General features: G+C 37.2%; 1 protein-coding gene across 1 annotated transcript in view; it reads left to right on the top strand.

The window, feature by feature from the left end:
* Positions 1-10,218: 10,218 nt before the first annotated feature.
* BTBD7 (BTB domain containing 7) overlaps positions 10,219-21,762 on the top strand; it is an 82,075-nt gene continuing 70,531 nt past the window's right edge. Inside the window, exon 1 of the mRNA XM_026679218.2 lies at positions 10,219-10,387. The gene's annotated coding sequence lies outside the window, so the exon portion shown is untranslated. The remainder of the gene's footprint in view (positions 10,388-21,762) is intronic.

Genomic DNA, 21,762 nt, shown 5'->3' with positions numbered 1-21,762 from the left:
AGACATGTTCACCATGACTTGCTTAATCTGACAATTTGTGCCAAAAGAAAACAATATAAAGCTTTGGAAATTCCTGTAGTAAAATCAATGAAAGAGGTAGAAATGTGCCTCATCTGAGATGCAATCACAATGCAATCTTCTATCAACCAGAATAGTCCAGCAAGATTTCTAAGGGTTACTTTGATTGCGTTGAAAGCTTTAGCTTTGCTGATGTATGACTCAGCACTGGTCTCATCCTTTGCTAAAAATTCAGGTCAGTAAGCAATTGATGGACAGTCTTTTGGTCAATGGCAGCCTCCCTTCCTTTTGCAGTTTCCTGCTTTTCTGAATGAACAATTCAAAGGCCTAAAACTTCTTTCAATAATTTTATTAAAAATTTGTATTAAATGGATAAAACTAACAAACTTAATAGAAGAACACACACACACGTGTGTGTGTGTGTGGGGGGGGGTTATATATATAGAGAGAGAGAGAAAAGAAAAACAATCCATTTTCTATTTCACTGCATTTTCTGTAAACTCATCTCTAAATCTTCAGCTCGTTATTGATGAACAAAGGTTCTGCAAAAATTAACAAAAATACCTAATGACATCAATATATAATCCTGTTCCATTTAGTCTAAATCCCCTTTGTTCTTCTCTTAATAATTAAACATTACATAATCATAATAAAACTGAAAGCTATCAAATGTTACCAGTAATAATTTTATTATATTATATCATATAATTTTATTATATCATATCAATATGTCATACCAAAAACGATAATATAAATATTACACACTAATCCATTAAACCACTGAACATTTCCAAAAGAGAAACTACATTATCAAATCTGGGGTTAGTGGAGGAAACCACAGTCAGGTAGAGTATTCCAGACCACTCTGTTGCTGAAGTCATATTTCCTGCAATTGAGTTTTGTGCTGTTTACCCTGAGTTTGTATCTATTGTGTGCTTGTGTATTGTTGAGGTTGAAGTTGAAGTAGTTACTGACAGGTGGGACATTGTAATGGATAATTTTATGTACTACGCTTAGGTCAGACTGAAGGAGGCATAGTTCTAAGTTATCTAAGCCTAAAATTTCAAGTCTGGAGGCATAGGGTATTCTGTTGCGAGTAGAGGAGTGAAGGACTCTTCTCGTGAAATATTTTTGGACTCTCTCAATTGTATTCATGTCCGATATGCAGTGTGGAATCCAGACAGATGAGCTGTATTCAAGAATTGGTCTAGCAAATGTTTTGTATGCTCTAATTAGTAGTACAACTAATAGTAGTTAGTATTACTGGAGAAAAAGCTTCGCACGATTAGGTTAACAACTCAATGCCATTTTGGCAATGTTACTCTACTCAAGCTCTTATATTTCAATTTATTTATTTATTTGAAATTTATTTATTCAAAGTTTCAAAAATTAAAAAAAAGAGAAACAAGTTTTCACATTTTACAGTGATATCATAGCAGTGTATATGTCCTTTAATAACAATTGAGTGCATTTCATTTCATATATCTTTTGCTAATTTACTAATTCCTTACTTATTATATAATTATTATTAAGTGCAATATTTATTTATCTACATTACTTTACATATATACATCTTATATTTCAATTTAAAAGGACAGTTCACGATGCTTTTTGGTACATTATTTGTGGTTTTTCTTTTTTTGGTCTTTAATAATTATTTAGGCACTTGTAAATCCAGTATTTCTAATTTTCTCTTGTAAGTTGTAATTTTAAGGCCACCCTAGAGTCTATTACAGTTGTTTTCAGAGGAGTTTGTTCATCTTCCATAACTTTTAGTTCTAGTAGAATTAAAAAGTTCAAGCAATTCACATGCCCACGGATGAAATTTCCTTTAAAGAAACCATCATATGCTTTAGTAATTGACATTCAAAGTCTTGTTTTGCATTGAAATGTAAACAACCTTTTTCCACATGAAAGGATCTATCTAATTAGTTTCAAAATCTTTCTTTAAATCAGTTTCACAAAGCATTAGCAACTACACTATTTAGAAACAACTCTGGTGTCTAAAACCACTCTTTTACTATACTTTATAAAGAGTTACAAAAAAAATTTTTTTTACAAAGCTGAAAAGACAGAATTTCCTTTTTTTTTAGTTGACTGAAGGGAAGTTCATCCAGCAATTTGAAAGTAGTTCCGAGAGTTTTTCAATCTAAAGAAAGGCAATACAAAAACTAAACTCCAAATTGATTAAAAAGATGAGGTTAGTCAAGTCTTTAGTCTGTGAAGACTGCATTTATGACTCAGAGCACAATGGAACCCATGACTCCCAGCTGACTGCAAGAGGCTGCAAAAATATGTTTCTTTTGCCTGCTCACAAAAATCTGCTGTCTGAAATACTTGTGGACAATCTCCAGATCTCTCTTTCTTCCAGAGATAATTTAGACAGTCTCACACCCAACTACCTTTTCAGTCGAAATGCCCCTGCAATTGCATGGAAATGAGAAAATGTGGGCACTAGTTTACCTCACCTCAACCACGCAGTGGTGGGATTCACATTTTTTTACTACCGATTCTGTGGGCGTGGTTTGGTGGGCATGGCAGGGGAAGGATACTGTAAAATCTCCAGTCAGAGGTAGTACTTGCTGGTTCTCCGAACTACTCAAAATTTCCACTATTGGTTCTCCAGAACTGGTCAGAACTTGCTGAATACCACCTCTGCCACAGGGCCTAAAACTTGGTGTAATGCAAAAATTCTATTTTTGAAATTTTGTATTTTAAAAAATACAAAGACTAACAGTTAGGTCCAAACATATTACATCCCACTGACATTTAAGAATTGAGAATTACATGGATTTCAGAAAAGTATCTTTAATGGTAGTTGGGGTAAAAACATAACCTTGAAAGCATATTGCATATTCTCAGGCTGACTTATAGCAAGCCTATTAAAGTCAAGCCTCTCTTCACAACTTTTTCTTCCCTTGCCCCCCAAATCTGGGCTGGGCTGCCTCTTTTCAAGCCAGCTAAACCTGTTTTCCAGTCTCTTACAATACATCCTGCTAAAAATGGAGTCCCTAGTGTGGTGCCTGGATCAGTGGTGGGATTCATTTTTTTTACTACTGGTTCTGTGGGCGTGGCTTGGTGGGCATGGCAGGAGAAGGGGGGGGGGGGAGGGGGGGGGGGAAGATTAGGTTTGGGGAAGGAGAGAGAGTGGGGGAAGAGGTTTTGGGGGGGGTTGGTGAAAATTTGGTTTTTTTTTTGTTTTTTTTTTTTTTAATATAAATTTTTTATTTTGGTGTGGGGGGGGGGAAAGTAAAAAAAAAAAAAAAAAAAAAAATATTAATATTTTTTTTTTTAGGGTTGGGTGAAAAATAGGGATTAAAGAGGAAATTATAAAAAAAAAAAATAGAAAAAAAAAAAAAAAATTATCAAAAAAGAGATACTCTAAAATCTCCAGTCAAAGGTGGTATTTTCTGGTTCTCCAGAACTAGTCAGAACCTGCTGAATACCACCTCTGGCTGGATGTCCCTTTTCCTACGGAAAAAGGGAGGAAACCTTTTTTTAGGTGGAAGGTCTTCTGCTCAGGGGGGAGGGGGGGAAAAAGAAATATTTTGCCAGTTTGTTAGCAGGCTTAAGAGAGGAAAAAAAAATATTTTAAAAAAACTTAAACAATTTGGACTTTCTCTTGATGTTTACCCTGCTTGTTGTAAGGGAGGAAAAAAGAAGAGAGTGGAACCTTTCTGAGAGGGGGGGGGGGGATTTTTTTTTTAAAATGGAGCACTAATTAAAAAAACAACAGATGAAGACAGGGGGGGGGCGGGGAAGGCCATCAAAAAAAATTTCATTTTTAAAAAAAAAAAAAAAAAAAAAAAAAAAAAAAAAAAAAAAAAAAAAAAAAAAAAATTTTTTTTTAAAAATTTAAGAAAGGGAAAATAGTGCAAACCAATAGAGGTATACAAAGGGGAAAAGACAGAAAGGGAAGTAAGCAGATAGAAAGGGGGAGAAAGGTTGTTGGAAAAAAAAAGGAAAGTGGAGAAAAGCTAAAAATTTTTTAAAATTAAATGAAAAAAAATTTTTTATGGATGCTGGAAAAGTAAAAAGTTTTGCAAGGTAAAACAAAAGATGAGCGAAGAAGAAGAGGGGGGGGGGTTCAAGTATTATCTTTATTTAATGATTGGTTTTAAAACTTAATAATAGGAGGGGTTTAGAATATTGTTTTAATTAAAGAGTTTCATAAAATTATGGCTTCATAGGCTGTTAGATATTATTTTAAAGATTAATTTGATTAACTTAGGGGGAGATAGAAAGGCATCATACTCTGATTAATGATTTCAGGAGAAACTGATTTTCTTTTTTTTCATAAGGGATGAGACAAAGGGATGATAAAAATGGACAAAAGATACAAATATAATGATTTAAACTAAGATGATTAATTAAGGTAGAATTAAGAAGTTGAAATATGTGGAGAAGTTAATATAGAAGGCTTAGAATGGTAAATAAAATAAGTAATGATATGTAAGATGAGCATGAATATAATTGAAGTCCATGAAGAGAGAGACACCTGGGTCCAAGTTACTTTCCAAAAAGATATTTTTTTATGTTTTGTGTGTTGTGTGTATATGTCTTTTTGGGGGAGAATTGGTAAAAACTTGTAGAAATATAGAATGAGAATAATGGTAACTAAGTCAGAAAGAAACAGATGAAATAATAATAATGATATTGAATAAGAGTAAAGAGAAGTAAAGAGAAATTGAATAAGAGGTTTTGGTATATTATATGGAAATGGTTTAAAACAGAATCATAATTTATCTGACTTGTTAAATTTACAAGGGAAAAAGGTTTAAACATGTAATGAATAATGATAATTTGTGTGTTTTAAAATTAATAAAACTTGTTTTAAAAAAAAGAAAGAAAGAAAAAGTACGAGTAGCTGGTGGGTTTGTGAGTTTGTGGAGAAATATGGATATAGCAGTGCTTGTAGATGACTATTTAGAAGCCATTGTGTCACTTAGCAAGTCCAATATGCTCTCGAAATTCCAAATGTGTCTACCAGCCCACAAATGTAAAGCATTCCTACAGTAATAATGGATAGTTTTGGTTTAATGTGCTATTGGTAGTTTGTAAGCCAATTTATTATTTAATGTATAGTGCCAACTATGAATTGTGGGTTTATTCAGAACTGTATAAATCCAATCAAAGGCTGAGTCATTGGTATACAGAAGTAGAAGTAGCCATCTATTGAAAACCTATTCCACTATAATAATAAAGGTAGCAGAATCATGGAGGGAAGGAAATAGTGAGCAATTGCACCTTGAAGTATTATTTTATTAAAGTCACCATCACCCACTATGTTACACTATATACTGAAGTGCTGGAACAGTTTTCCTTACTCTAGCATGTTCCCTTAAAATGTGAAATTTTAGCTATCCAGTAAAAAAAGTATTGAACTTCATCCAACACAGTTCAGGTGACTGAAATAAAATATTAAACTGGTAAAGTTCTGTTTAGGTTTACACCATCAAGAGAGATTCCAGCTATCGTTTTACTTTTCAGAACAAATTCATACTCCTTAATTTTGAATTCTATGCAGACGTTGTGTACTGTATCAAAATGGCAGTTTGTATGCTTTTAAGAGTACGAGGCCCTTTCTTTAGTTATTTACTAGCAGCATTCAACATGAAGGAGTTTTCGTGTTTGTTACAAGCCACAGGCATTGCTTAGCTAGAAATTTTCTAGCCTTATATTGCAGATGCACTTTGAGACACTGGCATATAAAACCAATGATGCATTTAGAAGATAGTCTTTCCAGCTAATAAATTGCTAGTGGTCCCAGTGAGGCTTTCAAGAGGTATGTGTTTACCAGGCAATGATTAAAATGTATTTCAGGAGCTATGCAACATGATTCAGCATATATTTATTCAGAAGAACCTCCTATACACTCCTGAATAAGGCTTTCAACAAAGTAAAAACTACTGTTGAATTTCAGAGTTTTAGTAGGTAGTAGTTTTTAGTAATCTTTGGATTTTTTTTCCTTAAATTTCTGATTCAGGAATCTGTTCATCTGGTGATATATGCAAACCCTATCCTTTGCTACTGACTACAGAAAAATATACAGGTGCATGTTTTTACACCAATACTTATTGAGTAGTATTGAGCTTCTGGGATTTAGCAATCATGGTCTAGACAACAGATTTCTGTAACCACAACTGCCAATGAAACTTCAGGAAATCTGTTGTCTAGACCACACTCACTTAACCCTGAAGCTAAACATTACCCAAACCACAGAAAAAATATTAACACAGTCTAATTGTGTTGCATGAAGATCTGGAAATGGATTCAATTTATGCATATTAGAAGACTGTCTAAAAAACATAGACAACGAGGTTCTTTTTTTACTCACATCTAGGTTTCCAATGATGCTGTTTTTTCATCTTTATTCAGTGTTTCAAATATTTGGAAACAAATTCAGGTTTACAATTTTAATTGTTCACTTTCTGAAATAAATTTCATTTGTTTATACATTCATGCACCCGTGCATATCAAACGTAGGGTTAGCTGTCAAGATTAAGTCCGCATTCCAGAAGAATTGGAGTGGGACATTCACTACCTGGTGCCTTACTCTACAAAAGGCTTCAATCTATTATTACTACATTGATTTGCTGTATATGTCACCATGGTGCTACTCTAGGTGGTTCACAACAATAAAAAAACCCAAAGAAATAAAAAAGAAGTTTAAACAAAATGAAAACGAAACAGAAGACTAAAATAAACAATGAAAAAGAAAATACACCAATATTAAATATTTTTACCACTAGTAAAAAAAAAATAAGAGGAGAGCAGAGAGTGGTGGAGGGGAGATGGAATCTGCTGTCTATCTAGCAACCATCTCTATTTCTATACTGTACTTACAACAAATTTCAAGTAGTCCATCAAAGCTTGACCAGTCTCTCTTTGGTACCTTACACAAATGCTACTGCATCATCACACAAGGGCTATCTTTGTTCTGAGAACAGTGTCTTGCTTTGTATTCTTTGAATTTTTCATTGTAACATTTGTTTTCACATTTTCCACAACATTTTGCCTTGTTCTGTATACTTGATCTTTCATACACTTTCATTCACAAAACGCACACAATGCTACATCACATGGGTGTCCAAAAGAGATGGCTGCTTTCTTTAGAATAATGAAAGCAGCATCTCAATGTTGCACCATATGCTTCGCCCCTTTGCACATATTAGGGCATTTATTTATATGGCTATCCAACTCAGTCACAGTGATTCTAGATGACTTTCAAAAATAAAACCCCAATACAAACCCAATCAACCCCCCCCCCTTGTAATAAAAATCAAACTAACCACTTGGTGGACTCCATCATCACCCTGGGGTCTCCGGCAGAATCATGTTTTCAGGGCCTTATGAAAGAGTGTCAAAGTGGAGGTCAATCTTACTTCCACAGGGATGATATTCTACAGGGAGGGACCTACCTTCCACTTGGTCTCACTAGATGGACCTCCTTAAGAGAGATGGCCAGTAACATTCCCTGCCTTCCCACTCTGGTTGAGACTGTTCTTCAAATTACCTAGCCCCAGGCCATTATGGCTTTAAAGGTAACAACCACCATCTTGAATTGGAACCAGATGCAGCTCCTGCAAGAAAAGTGGCACATGTACAAATCTAGACTTGCACAGAACCATGAGGACAACTGCATTTTGAACCAACTGAAGCTTCCAGATACTTTTCAAGGACAGCCTCAAGTAGAATGCATTACAATAGTCAACATTATATATTAATATAAAACTGACATTAATAAAAAATATAGATTTTAATATACTGATTCATATTTCATTAACTAGTGTGGCTGTAGGTAAATTAATGTATTCTAGTATCTTTAAGTTGTGCTCAAAATCAATGGTTTAGACAGGAAACAGGCTGATTTGAGAACTGAGCAAGAATGAGTTCACAGTATGATGTTTCTTAATGTGACTTAGTTCACACAGCACACTAAAACTTAAAATGAACTCCAGAGATTAGCTGATATGTGAATCCAGCCATTACTGTTTGTAATCCATGACTTTCTATTTGGTGTGTTGTGTGAACATTGCCACTCCATGCAAAGTTTTAAGAACATGATATTAAATAAGGACAAATATTATACTGCACTCTTGATTTCTAACAATTCTGTTAGAATTGTTCGAATGTGTTAGAATGAATTCCAACGTTCATTCTGTACTGTACTTTGGATTAGTAGTGTGGATAGACTGTTGCACAGCTTTTCAGTACTGCTTCAAGGAAAATGATCTCTTTAGTCCAGTTCAGCAGAAGGAAAAGATCCCCAAATACACCAAGACAACATACATCATTGTGATGTGATTGAAATGATATGCAAGTCAGAAGCCCAAGATTATAATGGCCAGCGTCTAAAACTATATATTAGTGCCACTGAGTTTCTGAATGATTTGTGAATCATGCACCCAATATTCAGAAAATGTCCCTATGATACTCTATCAAAGTGAAAGTCGAGACTTTAAAGAGGCAGAATAGGAAGAGTATTGACACTTCTGAACTTTGCTGTTGGAGAAGATTCCTGAGTGGACAGTGGAACAGCCAATGAAACAAACCAGTGGATCCTTGAACAAATCAACCCAGAATTCTCATTCAAGACATCACATTATCCTACTTAGGACATATTCTATGAAGACCTAGCTCTCTGGAGAAGACTTTAATGCTGGGAAAGTTGGAAAAAATGGATGACCAGCAGCAAGGTAGATGGACTCAATTACAGTGACAATGAGCACACTATTAAGAGACTTGAAGGAACAGGTTAAGGAAAGAGCATTATGGAGGAAATATATCTGGTCTCTAGTAGTCAAACTTGACTTGATGACACGAGATCATAATCAGATAGTTTAGGCTTGCTGTTGACATGCACATAAATCATGAAAGCAACAGAATACCACCCTAAGATTTTGATAAGAGCCAGCAAATACCTTGTAAATTGGCTTCATGCCCTAAGGTTGTTTGTTAGGACAAACCCAACTAAAGGCATTTAACTTAACAAACCTGGACTAAGCAAGTCATAGGTCATGTTTTAATGTTACCAATAGCACATGCGAAAGTAAACCTGTTCCACTACCTAAACCAGGCTGAAGTTCGATTCTTCATCAATGCATTGCCACCAGACTTGGCACCTGATTTATCTGCCCCAAGGCTGAAGCAGCGCCCCAGTGGAGAACAGCAGGAGGAACGGAGCAAAAACGTTTTGCTTCGCAGCAAATACGGCCGTGGGCACCGAAAACCAAGGGGAGACAAGGCGGGTGGAGGGGCAGCAGCGGCAGGAGGACGTTTCCAATATATTTGCAAGACAGACCGGTCGTTCCGGTTTCTTTTATACCTTCGCGAGTTGGCACAAAGCACAATTGTGAGAAACAAGATAAGCGGAATGTTTTTATTTAATATTTATTTATTTGATTTGTCAATCGCTTACAAGATAATAGGTATAAGTATAAACATAAGTAAGAATACAGAAAATAGGTACGAATAAATGGGGACAATAGGACAGTGCACGATGGTGCACTAATGCACGCCCCTTACAGACCTCTTAGGAATGGGGTGAGGTCAATAGTGGATAGTCTATGTCTAAGGAGATTCTCAGTCTTCCAGGTCATGGTTGTCCCAAAGCTGCTTTCTTCCCAAAAGGCAACTGGACTTTCTGGTTTTTTTCTTTGAAGACGTTTCGCTTCTCATGCAAGAAGCTTCTGAAGAAGCAGAATCATCTTGGATGAGAAGAGAAACGTCTTCAAAGAAAAAACCAGAAAGTCCAGTTGCCTCTTGAAAAAGCCCCTTTGGGACACAAGGTAAGCGGAATACAGAGGGCGGGCGAGTCCCGCGCAAGCGAGCGAGCGCTGCAGCTACGAGTAAGGCGCAATCCGGCGTTGATTCGGAAACGCGTCCCGATGCGTTACTCAAAAGTTCTGGCCCCGAGTAAAGGATTACAACACAATTGCAACAGGAGGAACGTCCGCAAGGTCGCCTTCCGTGCCCAGGATCAGGACACGAACCCCCATCTAAGCACAACAACAACTAAGAAAGGCGCCGCGACCCTTTCCTCCCGGAGAAACTGCAACCGGGTAAGAGACGACCGGCCACCCGGCTCAACGTCCCTCAGGCAAGTTTTGCTTCTCCTCCGCAGCCCGACGACCGCCCCTCCCGGTCGGACCACGTGTCCCAGGCGCTGCCGCGCAGGCCCCGCGATTGCTCCTCCTCTCCCCCCGCCCTCCCGAGAAGTCTGGCCGGAGCGGTGGAGGAAAATGGCGGCCGCGAAGGCGGCTGGGGCAGACGGCGGAGGAGGCAGCGGGAGCTGCTGAGCCGGGCCGGGGTCGAGAGCCCAGTCGGGAGCGGCGGAGGCTCCGAGCGGCCGTGAACGACTCGCGCGGTGAGTGGGAGGCTCGGAAGCACAAGAAGGGCTGAAGGGGGGACATCTGGGGGCGATGGCATCTCCCCCTCCCCGCCCGCCGCCCCACACCGTCCCCGGCCCTTGGGAGTTCGCGCGATCGAACTCCGTTCACCCGCCACCTTCGCCTCCGACCCGTCGCTGTGGCTTCCTGGCCGAGCGCTCCTCAGTCGCCGTGGCGTTTGGGTTGCTTGGAGTTGTTCGCTTTCTCCTTCCCGGCTGAAAACCCAAACAAAAGCTCTGGGGGGGCCACAAGGCAGGCGAGGAACCCCACTCTAGGGCTCCCTTAAACCCCCGGGCTGTCTTGTTTGGAGGACTTCCCTACTTTTAGCCCTTCTTTTAAAACCCCCGAGGCTTCACTTCTGGCAGCCTCTTGTCTCTGTACACTTGCCAAGAGACGTCCAGCCTTTCCCTCCTCTGCCCCTTCTGGGTGGGTGACAAACACGCGTGTGTCCCGAAGCTCGTCCTTGTCTCCCCGCTCCCTCCCTCCCTTTTTCGCATTCTTCGCTTTCGCTCCCCTGTCTAGTTCCCGTTCTCTACTTTGCAGCAAAGATACTCGACTCTTTGCTATGGCGAGCTGATTTGCTGTGTGCACCGCACCGTCTTTCTCTCTCTCTCTCTCTCTCCTCCCCTCCCTGCTCCTCTCCCTCGGTACCTTTTATGGTACCTTGCTATTTAGAACATCTGAATTGCGAGCCTTGGTTTCAGGGCTTTGCAATTGGTGCTTGCGCAAGAACTTTACACATCCTTCCGATTGACAGCGAAGTGCTGCTGAACCGAAGCAGAAGAAATCCTCTCGGATAGGTTATGATTTATAAAGAGTCTTGAAAACCCACCCAGCAATGAGGATCCGGTGATCAGCATTCCTTGGCCTGTTTGACCAGAACCTAAATCCTGTGTACTCTTATATGGGACTTGCTTCCAAGTAATTGCCCGGAAAATTGTGTTTTAAGTCTGTCTGTGCTGCCTCTGCTGGCTAAATAAGCAAAGAGTAACATTGTGTCCCATAAAGGGTGTATAATATGATTTGTGTATTGAGCAAGTGCATCCAAGCTCACTCCAGCCCCTGTGCTGGTTTTTTGCATTCTAGTGGACTTGACTCAGATGCCCAGTTTTCTATTTGTAAATTATACTTTCTGAGGATCCCTGCAGAGATGTCAGAATGAATTGCATGCTGTACTTTTTACCTTGGGATGAATCTGGCAAAGTTAAGGGTGGTTTTCCTGGTCAATCTGTATAGCTTTTTTCTGCCTGTAGTACAATAAAAGATTTTCTATCATATCTCCGATATGGCCTGGCTATTCTTTTCCTTTGGAGGCCCACTGGTGTTGGGGGTTTGTGTGTGAGAGCGAGGGCCCCCCTTCAGTGTTAACTCCTAGGGACTATCAGGAATAGTCCTGAGGTTTTCCTTGCAAGATTTACAGATGTATTAGCAAAATGTAAATAATAGAGCAGAATTGGCAAAGTAGCTTCAGCATCTTTGAAAACTACTGAAGAATGTGTGTACTGTGCTGTCTTTAATGTATACATTGACAGGTTTAGGATCACTAGCAGTCGTTAGCATCACTAATTAAAAGTCAAGACAGAAGCTGAATCAATAAACTACTTGCTTGAAATGAATTCCATATCTGAAAATTTATATCTAGCCACTTATAGTATTGTTTGCAAAGGGAGATTGTTTCTTGCTTTTGTCACATATTGCTTTTCTGAAGTCTCCAACTGAAGATTCTTGCATTTCTGGTTTTGGCATCAACAGTTCCAGGTTTTGATTTTGGTTTTGCCATGGATCAGCTAATTTTGGGTATAGAGTGCAATATAATATCTGTCTCCAGTATTCTGCAGGTACTTTTCTATTGACAAATATGGATATCTGTGAATTAGTTTCATATTTGTTTTAAGGAGAGTTTTTCCTTTTGCTATTTGGTTACATTTTTTTCTTAAAGTAGCGTTAAGGGCCAAAGTTTCTTATTTTGCACAAACACTCAGATTGTCCTTGAAAAATAATGTGGATAGTAGAATATTATTCTCTTAGTTTGCACACATGCATGCTGGGGATAATAGACATTTGGAATAGAATAGTAATGAAAGAGCTCATTTCTTGAACTAGATTTTTGATGCAATCTATTTTTTTCTGTATTAATTTTGTCCAATAATAGTGGACATAATGTACTGCAGCCAATTAACAAATGTTGTCCTGTATCAAAAACTGTTGTGTGTGAGTAATTTGTACCAATTTTGAAGCATTTTTACTGATAACAATTTCCTTTGTATTACATATGTACTTTGAGAGGTTTTTATATTGAAATAACATAGAAGTTATTATCTGAAGATATTTTCTGCAAATATTAATCTTATTGCTTATATGAAAAGAGTAACAATCTATTCAACACAAGGAAAGTATATGTGTGTGTGTGTATGTATGTATATAATTGTTTTCACATTCTAATTCTTGTTTATTAAAATACCGTTAATATTTCCCAGAGTGGGATTTGGTACCATGAAGTTTATAATAGTGGACTATATATTGAATAGAAATAAAGTCAGAAGACATTTTATATGTCTTAAAAGCATTTAAAACCTTCACTCAGTTCAGAAGTGAATACCAACCAATGGTTTGTGATTAAGGGCTTCTTTCTCCACTTCTTAATTCTGCTGTGGTTTTGGTCTCGGTGTTTTTTCTCTGTATGTTATAGTTAAAATTCTCTAGGCTACACTAATGTATTCAATTCAGTTTATGTGGCAACCCATCTCATCATCATGACCCTGGGTGTCTCACAGCAGTTAAAAAGACACAACCAAGAGTAAAAATAATTAAGAGGCATTTGCTTAAAACCCATGATTTTAAAAGAGACAAAACCTTTGATGCAAAACCTGTACTTTTATACTTGAATCCTGATGTCAGGCACAAGTTCAGCATATGTCATGGTTTTGTGTTGTGATGTTACAATATATTTCATAACTTAACAGCCCCATTTGGGTACCAATGGTTGTAACCATGGCTCAGAGTAGAGTAACATATTAATATTTAGAGGTCATAAAAAATCCTACATGGGATACTGTAGGCCAGGGCTGTCAAATTCCTGGCCCATGGGCGTAATGCATTACGTGCTGGCCACACCCACGCCCAGTTTAGCGAAGGGGGAAAAAGTCCCGATATGTCATGTGACACAGCTGTGACGACGTGAGTTTGACACCCCTGCTATAGGCTGTTTCTATTCATAATAAACTAGGAACTAGGAAAGCTAGGAAACTAGGAAAGGGAAGAAGGATAGAAGAGTAAAAAAATTACACAACTTTGGGAATTAATGCATATCAATTGGCATTCCTACTGCAAAGTCTGGATTTTCTGAAGCTTAAAATATGAAACTAGTTATGATAGAATGAGATTGTTAACAGTTTACCTGCATCAATTGGAGATGAAATGCATTATGATAGCATAGAAAAATGATGCCATATAACTTGGTTACTCCATTGCAATATTGCATAATGCACCCTGCAGGAAGGCTAAGCAACCTGTTCAGTTAGTAGATTGCATTAGATTTTGAGTGAATAATACATGCCATCCAATTTTTTGTTGCAATTCTGTAGATTAGAAATTTATTTTAAATACTTTTTTCCTCATAGGATTTTAATCTCAGAGTAGGTAAGGCTACTCTCTTCTTGGCCCAGCAAGGTCAAGGAATAATAATAAGCTGCACACCTGCTTTGAATAACAATTCTGATATCTGAATGAAATGCTGATGTCGCTGAGCTGAGTGGAAGAGGTGGTTCTTCATTTGTCTATACAGAGTGCAGTTCCTAACAGTACAACTAATAGGTGATAGTTTTCACGTTAAAATAAAGTTCAGAAAACAGGTGTATCACCCTGCTGATCACCCTGCTGATGTGATATTCTTTGATCCAATCGAATTTTCTGTCAGCGTATCAGCGAAAAGTACTTTCTAGTGATTCACACCCAGCATCCTTCCAGAACTGTTCAAGGGAATTTTCGTAGTGTGACATAAGTTAATTCTGAAGAAAGCATGCCTCTCAATGGGACAATTTTGCAATAGGCATGTTGATGCATTCTGTAGTATTGGTTCCCTGCAAAAGGTATAGGAAATTTGTAGTAATTCCTTTCATTATTTATATAAAAATTTGCATGTTGCCTATTTACCAGACTCTTGGCTTTATAAGTGTGCAGTACAATGAAAGGCAAGATGGCAAGCTTAGGCCAGTCAGTCTCTCTCAGAATGGTTGTTGTGGGGAAAATAGGAGGAGGAAGATGGATATTTACCACCTTTGAGTTATTTGTAAAAAAAAACACCAGGACACAAATAATTAAATAGATAAATATCCAAAAATATAATGTGAGAATTGAATCTGAAGTTTCATTGTTAATGAGAAAATGTGAACAGAGCTGTCCTTTATGTAAGTTATTACATTGGTTTAAATTATGCTTTAGGTCAATACCTTTTAAAAAATTTATTTTATTTTTTCTACCATTCTTTTCTAATTGGAACAATCTGGGCTTTGATGGGGGGAATTAATTTCAATTAATTACCCCATATATATGGATACCATTCTAGTGTTTCAAATATAGGCATACCATTTGTTGCTAGTTGATTTTAAAGGTTGATAGTGACACATGGAATATAAGACTTGTTTTCACAAGTGATCTCAGAACACATGTACAAGCATGCTGCAGTGTTGTGTTGTCAGATCTGGAGCCTGTCCAGTTTGCTTGAAAATCAGTGTGTAGAAGTGAACATAGTATTTAGTCAAACATTGATTAATAGCCCAAATTAACTTTGTTTATAATTATGCTGCCCAGTAGAGTGGTTAAATGCTGTTTGAAGTTATGACAATCGTCACCTGGATGCCTGAGAAAACAGGAAGTTATAACAGCTTCAGAAAGGGTAATTAAGGCCCATAAAATGCCATGCATCCCCCATTCCATGCAATCAGATGACCACATTTCAGGCTTCTGGCAACTGACTCGCACATTAATGATGGGTTGCAGCATCCACCAGTCACATGTCCAAAATTTGCAACATTTTTTTTTTTTTTTTTTGCTATTTTGGTTGGGTTTTTTTCTTGGTTTCGGGCAAAAGTCACCCATTCGGGAGAATAGATTCACTTAACAGCCATGGAATTCCTTTAACAATCATGTGATTCAGACAAACGACTGCAGTAAAAATGGTTGAAAAATCTGGGCACCTCAACTTGCAACCAGAATGACTTATAATTAAAATTGGGGTCCTAATTGTGGTTGTAAGTTGAGCCTAACTGTAAGGTGCTTTTAAGATCATGTATAGCCTCTTCTGTAGTGATTATGTCAAATAAACCCCTTCTGAATGTTTGCTGCCAACAAAACAATAAAGTAAATTCCTCCAGAAATATTAAGCATCTCAAAATCTTTGCTTCTGGCATGGGTAACAAGCGGGGCTTGAAAAAGCAAGGAAGATATTTTTCCAATATTGTTTTAAAACAATAGTATTGGAAAAGACAGGCTAATGAAGCATTATTTGATCAAGGAACCTCTTAGTAATCCTGAGTTAGTCAGAAATTCTGGATTGTTACAAATCTGCAGGGTGATCTCTGACTTTTGTTTTTTGTCCAGAAGTGGGAAGGAGTGGCTGAAAATTGCTACGCTTTTTATGGCAAGTGAAAAACTCAATGCCAGTTTTAAAGTACTTTCATAAGACAGAGTTTTATAATTATTTTTGTTGTTGCCTTCTGCCTCATTGTCAATTTGCTTTCCTAGATAGAAAGCAAATTCAAGTTAATTTGAATCTCCAGGATGATTAACAACTAACTAAAAAGATTTAGGGATCCAAGTTCACATCACTTTTCATGCTTTTCTAGTGATTTTGTTTGGTAACAATTGTCTGCAACATGAGCTAATGCAAAACCCAATGCCAATATAATTTAAAAACATTTGAGTTAAAATTTTGCAATTTTATCTGTTGTACGTGTCGTATTTGACTTACAACCATTCATTTAGCAATCATTTAAAGTTACAACAGCACTGGAAAATGGTGACTCACAACCAGTCCTCACGCTTTACAACCGTTGTAGCATCCCCACAGTCATGTGATCAGAATTTAGATGCTTGGCAACTGGCATGTATTTATGCCAGTTGCAGTGTCCTGGGGACTCCTTCCCAGCAACTTCCCAGCTGGCTTCTGACAAGTAATGGGAGAAGCTGGATTTGTTTAACGAACATACGACTCACTTAACAGCCATGGCAGAAAAAGTCGTAAAACTGTATACTTGACATTAACAGTTGTAACTATTGTATAGCTTTTTACCAAGAATGATCTGGTGTACCTTTACTTCCTGTTAGCTTCCTGGAAATAAACCACACTGTTCAAAAGTCAGCATTTAGATTTAATAAAAATGTTCATATAAGAACTTGCAATCGCATCGGGTCCTCGTTCTTCATAAGTCTGTTCTTTCTTAATCACAGAGAATTTAATGCAGATAGTGAATTCTATATACCAGTGTTCCAAATCAGAGATTTTGCTGTCATATGTTATGCTACAAATAGTATGCTTAGGTGCAACTTGTACATTTAGTTTTCTTCTTTCAAATATATTATAACAACCTGCTTCTCTGTTTCTGGTAATAAATTACACCAGTCATTTTTAATTATTTACAGTGAATTTGACCTTCAGGCAGCCATCTTGGGCATGTCAGTTTCTACTCCTTGCTTATGACAAGTGTTCTGGTGTGTTCTTTGGATCCAATTTCTGATTACCTTCTAGTTCTGTGGATTATTGTAGCAAACTTTCCATTAATTCAACAATTATTTATGTTCTATTTTGAAAAGAGAAAGAATGGGGAGAGGAAAAGAGAAAGAATGGGGAGAGGAATAGAAAGGCATTTGGTGTCAATGATTTGATTGCTTCATCTATCAAGATTTCATTTTAAAGCAGCTGGAAAACTCCCTATTGTAAGCATGAAGTCTTATGTCTTTTATGTGTTGGAATGTAAAGTGTAAGAAGAGCCCTACTAAATGAGGCCAAAGCCCGTATTCTAGCCCTGTATTTTGTGTCAAATAGCGGCCAATCTGATGTGCTCAGAACAAGAAGTTAATAGCTTTCTTCTACTTCTGGCTCCTAGCACCTGGTCTTTAGAGCAGTGTTTTTCAACCTTGGCAGCTGTAAGATGTGTGGACTTCAACTCCAAAAATTCCCCAACCAATAATGCTGGGGAAAATTGCCAAAATTGAAAAACACTGTTTTAGAGTGTATTACTTAAGATTTAGGAAGTACAATAGAACCATGAAAATTAGTATCCAATTAAAGATTACATTGCCAACCATTTTTTCACATTGCACATTGATGTCAAATGTCATATGTTTCTTTCTAACAAACAAGCAAAATTATCCCTGTGATAGGAAATGATCATCTTCCGAAAAATCCCCGTCAGCATAATATAATATGGCTGCAAGTGTGTTTGAACTGAATTCTGGTGTCTTTGCTGATTTTTGGAATGAGCGCTCTGCCTCCAAGAGGGTTCTGTTTTCCTTCTGTCAATAGTAATTGGTGCTGGCTGCAGCGCAAAGGGCCTTTGCTCGGTAAGAATATTTTAATATACTTTTTTCTGACCTCCATCTTTAAAATATCTGAGGGCATTTCATCTGAAGCCTGAATAAGCCAAGGGCAATGCACAATTATGGCCAAGTCACTGCAGCAGTCAGCGCCAAAGCTGCAGGAAGCCGAGGCAAATGCATTGGAGTTTTTCTTCAGTAGCACCTGAGCTTTCTTGGAGAGTTTTTGCTGCATGTTGATAGAAGGTGAACTGCCATGCCAGTTGCGTGAGCTCCAAGCTGTCATAGCTGGCAAGAAGTATTTGTAGTCGAGCAGAGTTTCAGAAATATTGAAGCAGCAGTGGTATTTCTACCCAGTTCTAAAAGTCCACACTACCGGTAGCTATTTTGCAAGGTCACTTTCTACCTTCTGAATGGATATTAGAATATATTCTTCATGTCCAAGAGAAGTGATATTGGATGGCCCTTTGGTGTTAGGAGAGGAAATACATCTCAAGAGGAAAATATGAAATACGTCCATGCTTTCTAAAAGTGCCAGTGACAATAGCAACGTGTGCATGCATGCATCAGTGACCAGTATAATATAAAATAAGGCAATCTCCGATAGGATAAGAGTTTGCTATTTTCCTCTTCCCTCATCATTCAATTCCCATGTATGTTATGTCTGTTAAATTTTATGCGTGAAAGTAGGTAATCTCTTGCCACAGTTTTTAGAAAGCCATTTTTGAGGTTGTTCTAATTTAATTTAATTCATTGGATTTGAGGGCTGCCTGACTCCAGGTAGCTCACAATATAACAGGAATAAAATGCAACACAATTACAGGGAGTCTTTGAGTTACAACCATTCATTTAGTGACCATTTGAAGTTACAACAGCACTGGAAAAAGTTACTTATGAATGGTTTTCACACATTGCAGCATGCCATTTATTTATTTATTTATTATTATTTTTATTTATTTATTTATTTATTGTTATTTATTGAATTTATATTGCCGCCTATTCACCCATGGCGACTCAAGGCGGCTTACAAGGTATAAAACCACATTTAAAACAGTAAAACTAGTAAGAAGAATCAAATAAATTAATATAAGCAGAGTCAATGGGAGAGGCCAACTTTGCTTACTATGCATGATTCACTTAACAACTGCAGTATTTGCTTAACAACGTGGCAAAAAGATTGTAAAATGGGGTGCAATTCACTGAACAACTGTCTTGCTTAACCTCAGAATTTTGAGGCACAATTGTAGTTGTAAGTTGAGGACTATCTGTAACCCAGAACAGGGTGGCCCAGATAAAGTTGTACAAAGGCCTTCTGGCCATGGCTGTCACCTGCTCATCAAGCAAGAGGTCTCAGTCTAAGAAGATTCCTCCTAGATTGCACATCGCCCTTGAGTGACAAGGGCAATCCAATATTAGAATAACCCCAGATCTTGGGGGGCAACAGGCACAGCCTCTCAGTCTTGATACGGTGGGATTTAGTTACAGTAGTTGATATTGTTATGTTGTTTTTACTCTGTTTTAATGATTATGTACTTAAAATGGGCAGTCGTATAATTTCAATATGAATAAACAAATAGTGCACAGAACATACGTAAGTACTAATCTTTCTAACTGTATTGGTATCTTCATCAGTTTCTAGTTTTTAAGAATTGACCCTGCTAAAAAGGAAAGAGTTGGTTTTCTTACTTTAAATTCCCTAAAGAAAATGCAGACAGAATGAGATGTGTTTGTCAAAACAATCTAGTCTCTTAGCTGTGTGCTTCTAAAGCAGTTCTGTCAGATCTTTGCAGAACTGTATGTTGCTTGATCATGATTTGCTTAGTTAATAAACTGGAAGTCTTTGATGTCTCTGGAGATCTCATCTGTTAGGTTTCTTCCTTTGTCTGCCTTTTATTTGTGTACAAAAGCTGTTAATTTGTACTAAGAACTATTTCTCAAAATGCAGGAACTAAATTAATAAGCTGTACTCATATTGATAGGAGCGGGACAATATGTTAGCAAAAGCACTGTATTTATTAGGTCTTTGTCATCATAACTTTGAAAAAAATAGATTGCTGTCTGAATTTCAATAAGGTGCCATATTAAGACGAGAGTAGCCTGTCCCTTCTTATTTTCTTGTTATAGTTGTTGTATGATATATAATTTAAAATAAAAAACAAAAGCATATGCACGTCCCTAATTCCCATATCCTTAATCCTCATTTTGGGAGAAGGAGAGAAAGAAAGAGGGGCAAATGTGTAAATGCATTTAACTATATTAAGATGCTTTAAATTTCACTAAGTAAGATATGAACTGGATTGTCTTTTTTGTATGGAGAAAGGAATAAGACAAGAAAAACATGAGCTTTTGATAGTTACATCACTCACTGCTCTGGTTAGAAGATAACATTTTCTACTTTAGAGCAGTTTTAATGAGAACAGCAGTAAAAATAATAATATTTTAATCTCTTTCCTCCAGCAGCAGTGTATGTACCTCAAGATAATCCATGAGAAATTCGTTTAAAGGAACTTAGGCAACTGTCCCTGGGCATCTATATTGGCATTTATGATTTTTAACATCTAAAAATGATTTAGAATTTGGGTGAACAATTATTTAGGCAAGTTTGCAAATGACATCAAATTATTCAATATAAGGAAACCACAGGTAGATGGTAAAATGTCCATTTCCATGGATTTAGTACTCTATACCAGAATTTAATGATATTTTATACTTGAGGCAGATAATGTTATTAGACATGGAAACTTGATAAAATAATGCAGTCATGCATGTAATTAGAACAAAGTTATAAAAATTACTTAGCTGATCTTGCCAACAAGTTGCAGCAATATTGGTTGTGTTAACACGAATTTGTAGCGCAATCTTTCAGAATACAAAAACTAACATATTTTACCTTTGTCTCCACATCACTCTTATAAGTAATTTGCATACTTCTTTTGTCCTTATTGTTCAGAATTAAAAAGTGGATACTAGAACTCAATAATATTCCAACTATAAATGGATAGATACAGGTAGATTTATTCGGGGGTTCATTGTTTAATCTGTGCAAATGTTACACAGAGTGAGATGAGGGAGTGATAGAAGGAAGGAAGGAAAGGAACTGGTTATTGAGAAGTTATCTGGCTCCCAGAGGAATATCCATGTACCTGATTTATTCTTGAGAGTTTTCCTTCTTTCCCCCTAATTTTTTAATCTAGTTTCATCTGTGGAGTCCTTGACACTCCCTGAGCTAGGTTGTTTGCTAGGCTGTTGGTTTGAGTTCTGAGCTTGACAATTTGGTTTCATCACCATTCGAGGAGACATTGTCAGTGTGCTTTGAGTTGTGCTCCTCTGTGAGAACACAGGTCTTTAAATACCTTTTTATGGGATGCAAATTAGTCTGTTGTTTGTTTGCAGGTTGTTTGCTTTCAGACATTTCATTAACCAACTGGGTAATATTAATGCTGGTGAGTGTGGGGTTTGCACCCTGTTTATATACTTGCCCTGCCCATCTTGGGAGGACTATGGTTTTTTTCCCCCTTGATAGTTCTTTTTTGGTAGAAAAAAGAAACCTTCCTTGCTTCATCCCCATCAAGCATGATTAATATTAACAATTTATCACTGTTTCTTAAAACCAACCGTCTCTTCATTACTTATGCTCACTCCATTCTCTGTAAAATCAATCTTTAAAACTGATTTGTCCATTTTAATTAACAAAATTGTATTAAATGTTGTCAGAAATAAGAACATAACTATTTGCAAATTATGATTTACTAAATCCAATTTGAATCCTTTACGTTTATATCTCCCTTCCTATTTAAACATACCCCCATTTCCTCTCTTC

Source organism: Notechis scutatus, chromosome 1 (assembly GCF_049901735.1).
Source record: "Notechis scutatus isolate UNSWTSFEM ecotype Mainland chromosome 1, rNotScu1.2, whole genome shotgun sequence".
Taxonomy (NCBI): Eukaryota; Metazoa; Chordata; class Lepidosauria; order Squamata; family Elapidae; genus Notechis; species Notechis scutatus.
The sequence above is the reverse complement of the archived record's forward strand: the minus strand, read 5'-3'. Positions and strand labels throughout refer to the sequence as shown.